Here is a 9473-nt window from a genome sequence, read left to right as displayed (position 1 = left end):
TTCATGTCAATCAGATGAGGTGAGTCACTTCACCCAGCTTTTAGTCAGCACCTTTTTTCCTGTTCTTTACTGGTTTTAAAAGTCACCTGGACTGGTATCACTTAACCCTTAATCCTGAAAACCTGTATAACGAGGTGTTATCCTGTGGTCACACATTGGTAGAAAGTCCCAGGAGATGACAGCAGAACACTCTCAGGCGGCAGTCTGGTTCAGCTCCCTGGGAACTGATCGGAATCTCTCCTGGGCAATGTCTTGAGGGAATATTGGGTGCAGCATCATTAGACCACTGGCAGGACAGCAACAGGAAGAAGGGGTTGCGACAGGGGCAGGGATGTGGTCAGGGCTTTCCCTGCTGTTTTTGTCTTGTGAAAGATGCAGGGGGACAACTGAGACTCCTCAGCTGAACCAGATGAGGCTGAGGAGAGAAGAAATTTTGTCTGGAATCCAGGGCAAGTGACTGAGGTAGAAAAGAAAGAGCAGTGGGAGGGGACCATGTTCCTTCCTTGGTATGTCTTCTGAGTGATGCTGATTGGGTTCTCTCTACCCAGAGCACAGCTGACATCTCCTGTCCCACTCCCAGGGTTCTGCTTTCTTTCTACAAGGGTTCCTGTCTTTCTTCTGCTCTTACTTCCCTCTGTCTTTAGTACATTAGTTGTTTGTGTGTGTGTATGGGTGTGAGACCATGTCTGTGCTCCAGCTTGATTATGGAGGTCAGAAGACAACTTGTGAGAGTCGATTCTGTCCTTCTACTACGTGGGTTCTAGGTATCTAACTTGGGTGGACGGGATTGGTGGGTAAGGGCCTTTACCTATTGAGCCATCTCTTTTTATAAATAATTATTCATATTTTTATGTGCATCGGTGTTTTGCCTGTGTGTGTATGTCTGTGTAAAGGTGTCAGGTACTGTAGTTACAGAGAGTTGTGAGCCACGATGTGCTGGGATTTGAATCCAGTTCCTCTGGAAGAACAATCAAGGCTTTTAGCTCTGAACCATCTCTCTAGCCCTCTCCTTAGCCCTCTTAATTCCCTGTTTCTTGATTTTTGGCCCTATGGTATCCATCACCTGTTATCTTCTTGAGAAAAGTACATGATAGTTTTTGAGATCATGCATTTAAAATGTCTTCATTCTGCCCACACAACTGCTGGTTTATTTAGGTAGATTTAAAATACTGTCATGAAAATCATGTTCCCTTAGTACTTTTTCTTCCTTCCTTCCTTCCTTCCTTCCTTCCTTCCTTCCTTCCTTCCTTCCTTCCTTCCTTCCTTTCTTTCCTTCTCTTCCTCCCTCCCTCCCTCTCTCCCTTTTCCTCCCTCCCTCTCTTCCCCCCCTTCCTTCTTGAGACAGTGTCTTAATAATTTTCCAATTGCAATGGACTGGCCCATAAGTAAACTCCAGAAATCCTCCTGCCTCCACCTCTCCAGTGCTGGGATTACAGGCATACACGACCATACCTGGACTTTTATGTGTGTGCAGGGGGATCTGAACTCAGGTCCTCTTTGCCAACCGAGTGCTTCTTCTCCACTCATCTTTTCTACTGTCTTGATTTCAGGGGTGCAGCTGGGAAGCCTGAAGCTATTTTTACTCTTGGTTGTGAGCACATGACTTCTTTTCTTTCAAAGTTTGTAGCATCAAAGGAACCGTTATCCCCTGTGTCTGGGATTTCACAATGACCGGCTTCTGTGGAGGTCTATATTCAGCTGCTTGTCTGAGTGCCTGATGGGCTTTTCACCTGGAAATCAGACGCTTCAGTTCAGGGAGCTTTTTGGTGTCATTCTAGGATCTTTCCTTGTCAGTATCTCTGTGTTTCTCGAGAGCCATGTCATCAGAGGATGAATCCTCACACCTTGTCCCTCTCTTTCCCCTTCATTATTTCCCTGTACTTCTTGACTTGTCCTCTGTGGCTTTTCTCAATGTTACCATTCTTTCTAATTGAATTTTTCACTTGTACTCTGTTGGTTTGTTTATCACTGTTTCTACGGATGCCTTCTGGTTCTTTAGGAAGTGTCTCCTTCTGTGGGTGCCTGCACCACACGATGGTTTGCAAGTCGGGCAAGGGGCTGGAGATTGAAATACACACACACATACAGATAGAGACATGGGTCATCCTTGAACCAAGAATGCCAATTTTATTGTGTTCCAAGGAAGCTCATATAGGGCTCTCCTTGACTAATAGCCACACCCTAGCTCTCGGGATCTTTCAACTGAAAGCCCACCAGAAACCATGCCCCGGCCATCAGGAACTCATGAGGGTCTCGTGCCCAGAGCAGCTGCAAGCACAGGAAAACGAGTTGCTTACTCCGGCAGGCAAGGGGTCACAGAAAATTCAGGGTCTGAGGATCTGCAGTCCTCGCTTTCACAGTACTGTTTTCCCAGGCCTCGGCTGGGAAAAGACACCTCTCTCATTTTCCTTCTGGGAGTCTGTTGCTTGCTTGTAGCTTTATTTCTTCCTTTCTTGGGGTGGCAGCCTGGATCTGAGGCTGATCTTGAACTGGGGAACACTGGGATTTAAGGTGTTTGGCACCACACCTGGCTGAGAAGTATTTCTGAAGACGTTGTAAAATAAACTTTTTACTTCCTGAGATTTTTCTTGAAGTTGAATTAACACATGAGGGACAGCACATATTTTAGTAAGTGCAATTTGACGAGTTTGGACATGGGCAGACTATGGTGCCACACCCAATAGAGGTAAGAGACAATCCAACACTTCCCCCAATCTGTCCCAGTCACCCCTTCCACCCCCTTTTGATATTAGATCTGACTGGCCTGGAACTTGCTATGTAGCCCAGTCGAGTCTAAAACTTGTGGCAATCTTCATGTCTGGGCCTCTTGGTGCTAACATTACAGGTGGGAGTTATCACTCTTGACTGGCCTTCTCCATTGGCTATAATTCTTCTCTGTAAGAACAGGTACTCAGGATCCATATTATTATGGTCCCTGGCATATACAGCCAATGTGTTTCAAGCTTGTGTGTGATGTACCCTGAACCCAAAGAAAATGAAGATGACTATCTAAACAATGACAAAACCAAAAAGAAGCCGGGCGGTGGTGGCGCACGCCTTTAATCCCAGCACTCGGGAGGCAGAGGCAGGCGGATCTCTGTGAGTTCGAGACCAGCCTGGTCTACAAGAGCTAGTTCCAGGACAGGCTCCAAAGCCATAGAGAAACCCTGTCTCGAAAAACCAAAAAAAAAAAAAAAAAAACAAAAAACCAAAAAAAAAAAAAGATCGGAGGCCATAGAGAGGGCTCAGTGGCTAAGGGTATGCACTGATCTCCTCCTGAAGGTCCAAGTTGGGCTCCCAGCACCCACATCAGGTGGCTCAGAACAGCCTGTAACTCCTTCTCCAGGGGGATCCAACACCTTCAGCCTTTGTGGGCCCTTGCCCTCATGTGCGTATACCAACCCACAGGCATACATGCATACGCATCATTAAAAATAATCGCAGATATACACATATACATAATTAAAAAGAATAACAATAAATTCAAAAAATGGAAGAGTCAGGCAAAGGAGCTGCAGAGACATATGGTGGCTAAGACAGGGTCCGAAGAACAGAACTGTCCCATAACCACGAATTGCTGAGACAGGGCACCTGGCATCCAGATGCAGCTGGAACTGAGAACTGTCCTGGGTTTCTGTCCATCCTGGAGAGGAACTGCACTGACCATGCAAAGGAGACTGCTCACGAAGCAGACCGCTGCTGAAGATGCAGGGATGCAGGGATGCAGGGAGAAGAGCCAGGTTGCTGGCTTCTGTCTCTTCTATCATGGAGTGAGGCTTCCGAGAAGCTAGGAGGGAGGGCTGTGGGCAGGCCTGCTTTGTCTGCAGTGGAGCTCTGAGGTTGCTTCCTTGGGAATGGAAGCTGCTGTCCCAGGCAGACAATATTATCATCTTCAACTTAGGAGCACTTTAGGTGCTGTTCACATCTCTGGAGATTTCTCTGTGTGACCTTTATTTTCATTATTTATTATTATTATTTATGGGTGAGTTTTGATCACCACATATATCTGGTACCTGTGGAGGGCAGAAGGTGCTAAATCCCTTGGAACTGTAGTTACAGATGGTGATGAGCCATAATATGGATGTTGGGAAATGAACCTGGGTCTTTTGAAAGAGCAGCAACTGGGCAACTGGTATTAACCACTGAGCCATCTCTCTAGGACTTCTTTCTTCTCTCTCTCTCTCTCTCTCTCTCTCTCTCTCTCTCTCTCTCTCTCTCTGAGAGGCAGAATTCGGTGTAGGCAAGACCGGCTTCAAACTCAGTTTGTAGCTGAGAATGACCTTGGACTTTTGATTTTTTACCTACTCCCCCCACTCCCCTTCTTGGCTTTCAGGCATATAGTACCAAGTACCATGCATGGTAGGTTTTTGGGTGCTAAGGATTGAAACTAGGATTCTGAGGGCTAGGCAAGCTCTCTACCAGTTGACTCACATTGCCTTGTGTGATCTCTATTTCATTAAAACATGACAAAACACTTGAGGGTGTTTATTGTAGCAAAACTCAAACTTCTATAAAGTTAACAGTAGTTATTTTTCTCTCCAGTAATTAGAGATTAATTGTCCTTTTTCCATTATTTTTGCCATCAATTAAAATTGGTGATGTCGTTACATTTTTAAAATTCAAGAATCATAAAAGGATGCAGAATGAAAAAGGCCTTTCTAGCTCTATTTTCTGGCTACTTCTCAGGCCTTATTCTCAAGGCCACCAATATAAACGCGGGTAGGTTTAGCCTTGTGCTCTTTGAGACATATTCTGTCATTCCGGGTTTTATTTTGGATTCTATTATAGGAAAGCGACTCGGACCACACGCGCAGGTCTTTTGTTTGGTGGATTGAGGTTGAGGACTTGGTTCCTCACTTTTGCCTGCAAGGAAAAATATCCGTCGACACTAAGCTGATTGTAGCGGGATTTGACTCCAATGTCAGCCCTTGGTAGGCTGAGGCAGATGAAAGTCAGATTGAGACCAGCTATAACTCCATAGCGGGACTACTTCTCAACAGTAAAAATAAACACAGACTCCCCCCAAACAACACAGCAACACCAGACCACGAAACGAAACAAACACAACAGTCCCTAGAGTCAGTGTAAGAAGAGGAAGCATGGGTGGCCACTTGGTCCTTTGGTAGATGCCATAGAGTGCTGTGGCGGTTAGTGTTTATGTCACGTGACTCAAGCTGGCGTCATTTGGGAAGAGAGAGCTTCCATTGAGAAAATACCTCCATCAGATTGGCTTTTAGGTAAGCCTGCGGAGCATTTCCTCAGTTCACGATTGAAGCGGGAGGGTCCAGCCCATTGTGGGTAGTGACACCCCTGGGCAGGTGGCTCTGGGTGGTATAAGAAAGTCAGCTGGGGAAAGTTTTGGAGAGGAGTTAGTGGCACCCCTCCATGGCCTCTGCTTCAGTTCCTTCCCTGCTGGAGTTCCTGTCTTGGCTTCCCTCAGTGACGGATGGTGAAGGGGATGTGTAAGCCAAATAAACCATTTCCCCTCCAAGTTGCTTTTGGTCCGGATGTTTGATTACAGCAATAGAAAACAAACTCAGAAAAGTGTGAAGGAACTGTGAAGGGGTTGAGTGTAGGCTTTCAGGTCCTTCTAAGGGACGCCAGGGCTCTTCTCTAAGGAAGGATGCTAAACATAAGATGTAGATGTGGCTAAAGGGATCCGAGTGTCTGGGGCCAGTGAGATGGCTCAGTGGGTAAGGGTGCTTGCTGCTAAGATTGCTGACCTGAGTTTCATCTGAGTCCCACAGAATGGAACTCATTCCCCTGCTGATTGTTCTGACTTCCATACACTGAGGTACAAACGGTCCCCTCTCCCCCGCCAGAATAAATGCATGGATGTTCAAAAAAATTATCTTGTCATTTGTGATGGGAAATCGAATTTCAGTGTGGCAGACAAGTGGGTTTTCTGAAGACAAGCTTGTGCAGGACAGTTGGGGAAGAATGCTGTTTGATGTAAGCTGCCCAGGGCGGATCTTTATAAAAGGGGTTACTCCATTGCTATTCCTTTGGCTTTTTGGGGGGCCTGCTACCCAACTCCCAAGTAAACATTTTTACTTATAAATGCCCTGCCTTAGCTTGGCCTGTTTCTAGCCAGTTTTTCTTAACTTAAATTAACCCATCTACCTTTTGCCCCTGGGATTTTTCTTTTTCTTACTTCTGTATATCTTACTTTCCTTCTGACTCCGTGACTAGCTGTGTAGCTGTGTAGTTGGGTGGCTGGCCCCTGAAGTCCTTCCCCTGGTTCTTTTGCTCCTTCTGTTTATCCTCTCTGCCTGCTAGCCCCGCCCATCTTTGCTCCTGCCTCACTATTGGTCCTTTAGCTCTTTATTAGACCATCACATATTTTAGAAGGTAACGAATCACAGCTTCACAGTTAAGCAAATGCAGCATAAACAAAAGCAACACATCTTTACATCATTAAACAAATGTTCCACAGTATAAATAAAAGTACCAAACCTTTAAATAATATACCCCAACACCCCATAGTTTATGTGTAGGGGCTATGATCAAAGAGGCAGCAAAACAAGAGCACGAGGCAGCTTATAGGTGGCATAGCTGGGGATTGACACCCATGTGGGTACAGGTCTGGCCATTAAGTTAGATTGGATTGTATATCTCAAGAAGGCAAATCAGAAAAAGTGATCATACTTTATGTAGACAGAGACTCAAATAATCACACAAAAACTGTATGAATTACAACACTGTTTAGCTGATGACTCTGGCTTATTAACCATCTCTTACAACTTAAGTTAACCCATAATTCTTGTCTGTGTTAGCAACTGTGCCTTGGTACCTTTTATCAGCGAGGCATTCTCATCTTGCTTCCTCTGCATCTGACTGGCAACTGCATCTCTGCTTTTCCTCTTCCCAGAATTCTCTTACTCTGGTTGCCCTGCCTGTACTTCCTGGCCAATCAATGTTTTATTAAACCAATACGAGTGACAAATCTTTACAATGTACAAAACCATTATCCCAAAGCACCTTGAGAAAATTTAATTTTTACTGAAATGTTTATAGCTCAAAGTATATTATTAAGAAGTATGCGGCCGGGTGGTGGTGGCGCACGCCTTTAATCCCAGCACTCGGGAGGCAGAGGCAGGCGGATCTCTGAGTTCGAGGCCAGCCTGGTCTACAAGAGCTAGCTCCAGGACAGGCTCTAGAAACTACAGGGAAACCCTGTCTCGAAAAACCAAAAAAAAAAAAAAAAAAAAAAAAAAAAAAGAAGAAGTATGGCTACTGTGTATAGAAATAACCCCAATATCTATACAAATTCCTGGCTCTTGCCTAAGTAGTTTATGCTATGTTAAATCTAGTCACCTACTGGGTCTTTTGAGATAGGGCTTTGTTATGTTGCCCAGACTGGACCTGAACTGGGTTCTCCATTTTCAGCCTCCCAATATCTTGAGACTACAGGTTTGCTCCATCACATTGTCTAATATTTTTTCTTTGTCATTTTTCTTATCTATCTCTACCTACCTACCTACCTACTTATCAATTATATATCTCCAATCTTTCTTTCCTTTAAAAAGTTTAAAAAATATTTCTTTTTATTTTATGTGTAGGAATGTTTTTCCTGCATGTATGTATGTCACCATGTATGTGGTTTTGGAGGTAAGAAGAGGGTATTGGATAATGCCATGGAACTGTAGTTACAGATGGTTGTTAGTTGCCAGGCCAGGTGGATGCTGGGAACTGAACCCAGGTCTTCTCTAAGAACAATAAGTTCCCTTGACTGCTGAGCCATCTCTTCTGCCTCAGAATCTGATTTTTTTTTTTAGAGATTTTTTTTTTTTTTTTTTTTTTTTTTTTTTTTGGTTTTTCGAGACAGGGTTTCCCTGTAGTTTCTAGAGCCTGTCCTGGAACTAGCTCTTGTAGACCAGGCTGGCCTCGAACTCACAGAGATCCGCCTGCCTCTGCCTCCCGAGTGCTGGGATTAAAGGCGTGCGCCACCACTGCCCGGCTAGAGATTTTATTTATATTTTTTGTAGTGGGTTTCTGTGGGATGTCTCTGATGCTCTGAATATGTTTTAATTCCATTCATTAATAAGTAAGTGGATTTGACCAATAACCAGGCAGAATATAGCTAGGCAGGAAATTCAAACAAAGATACAGGGAGAAAGAATGTGGAGTTGGGGAAGATGCCAGCAGCTGCTGGAGAAGCAAGATGTAAGGTAACAAGCCAAGAGCCTCGTGGTAAAATATAACCTAATTGAAATGGGTTAATTTAAACGTAAGAGCTAGCCAGAAATAAGCCAGAGCCATCAGCCTAACAACAATAATGAATATTAAGCCTCTGATTGATTATTTCTTAAGCAACTGCAAGGATCAGAGGTTGGGAGAGAAACTGGTCCACTGGCACCCGATAGGACCGAGAGAAGACTTCAGTTACAGTGTGTGGTCATGGGAGATTTTATTTCCATTAATTTAGTGTCTATGTGGGGGTATGGTGACGTGAGTGTAAGTGCCCTCTGAGGACACAGGCATCAGATACCCTTGGAGCTGGAGTTTCTGCTAGCTGTGAGCCACCCGTGGTGGGTTTTGGCAAGTGTGAACTCACGTCTCCTGGAAGAGCAGTACATGACCTCTTAATCACTGAACCATCTCTCTAGCCTCAGTATGTGATTTTCTTTGTAGTCCTGCTGTCCTGGAACTCGCTCTATAGACCAGGCTGGTCTTGAACTCACAGAGATCTTCTTGCCTCTGCCTCCCTAGTGCTGGGATTAAAGGCTCGCTGGTGAAGGTACACTGGCGACAAGTCTGATGATTGGAGCAGGAGAAAACTGACTCTTGTGTGTTGTCCTCTACCTCCACATGTGTTTTACCTCTCCTCAAATTCATGACTTCTTCAATTATTATTGTTTTACATGCACACACACATACACACAGTTAAATAAACGTTAAAAAATTAACATAGTGTGTTTCAGGACAGCCAAGGGCATGTAGAAAGACCCTGTATTACCACCCCCCAAATTTAAAATGGGGGGCTAGAATTACTTATTGGGTCTATGCTCAACATTCTGATTATAAGCAACGAACAAAGTCTCAAGAGGATCTGAGCGTTGTCCCTCTCATCCCAACACTTGTCAAAAAAATTTTTTTCTTTCCCATGAAAACAAACAGCGCCTATCTCCCTCATCTCCCGTCCATTGCTAAAAGAAACATTTCTAGATGCCACTACTGGGAGAGAAGAACTTTTCTTTCCTTAGCTACTGGAGGACGATTCAGATGTTCACTTGTGTTCTGACTAAAGTTGGTTCCAGGCAGAAGTGGGAAGAAGAAATGGAAAAAAGTGGAGTTTCCTGAGAGGAAATGAAAACTTTTGTGTAACGCTCTGGGGAAAAGCTGTTCAGGCAGACGTGGTTGTTCACGTTTAAGCTACTATTTCGACAAATCTTCTGGAATCCAGCTAATCAGGAATTTGAGGCTGGGTTGTTAAGGCCTCAGGACACTGGGTATGCTAACAGGTTACCTCA

This window comes from Arvicola amphibius, chromosome 12, assembly GCF_903992535.2.
Source record: "Arvicola amphibius chromosome 12, mArvAmp1.2, whole genome shotgun sequence".
In the NCBI taxonomy this organism is placed as follows: domain Eukaryota; kingdom Metazoa; phylum Chordata; class Mammalia; order Rodentia; family Cricetidae; genus Arvicola; species Arvicola amphibius.
The sequence above is the reverse complement of the archived record's forward strand: the minus strand, read 5'-3'. Positions refer to the sequence as shown.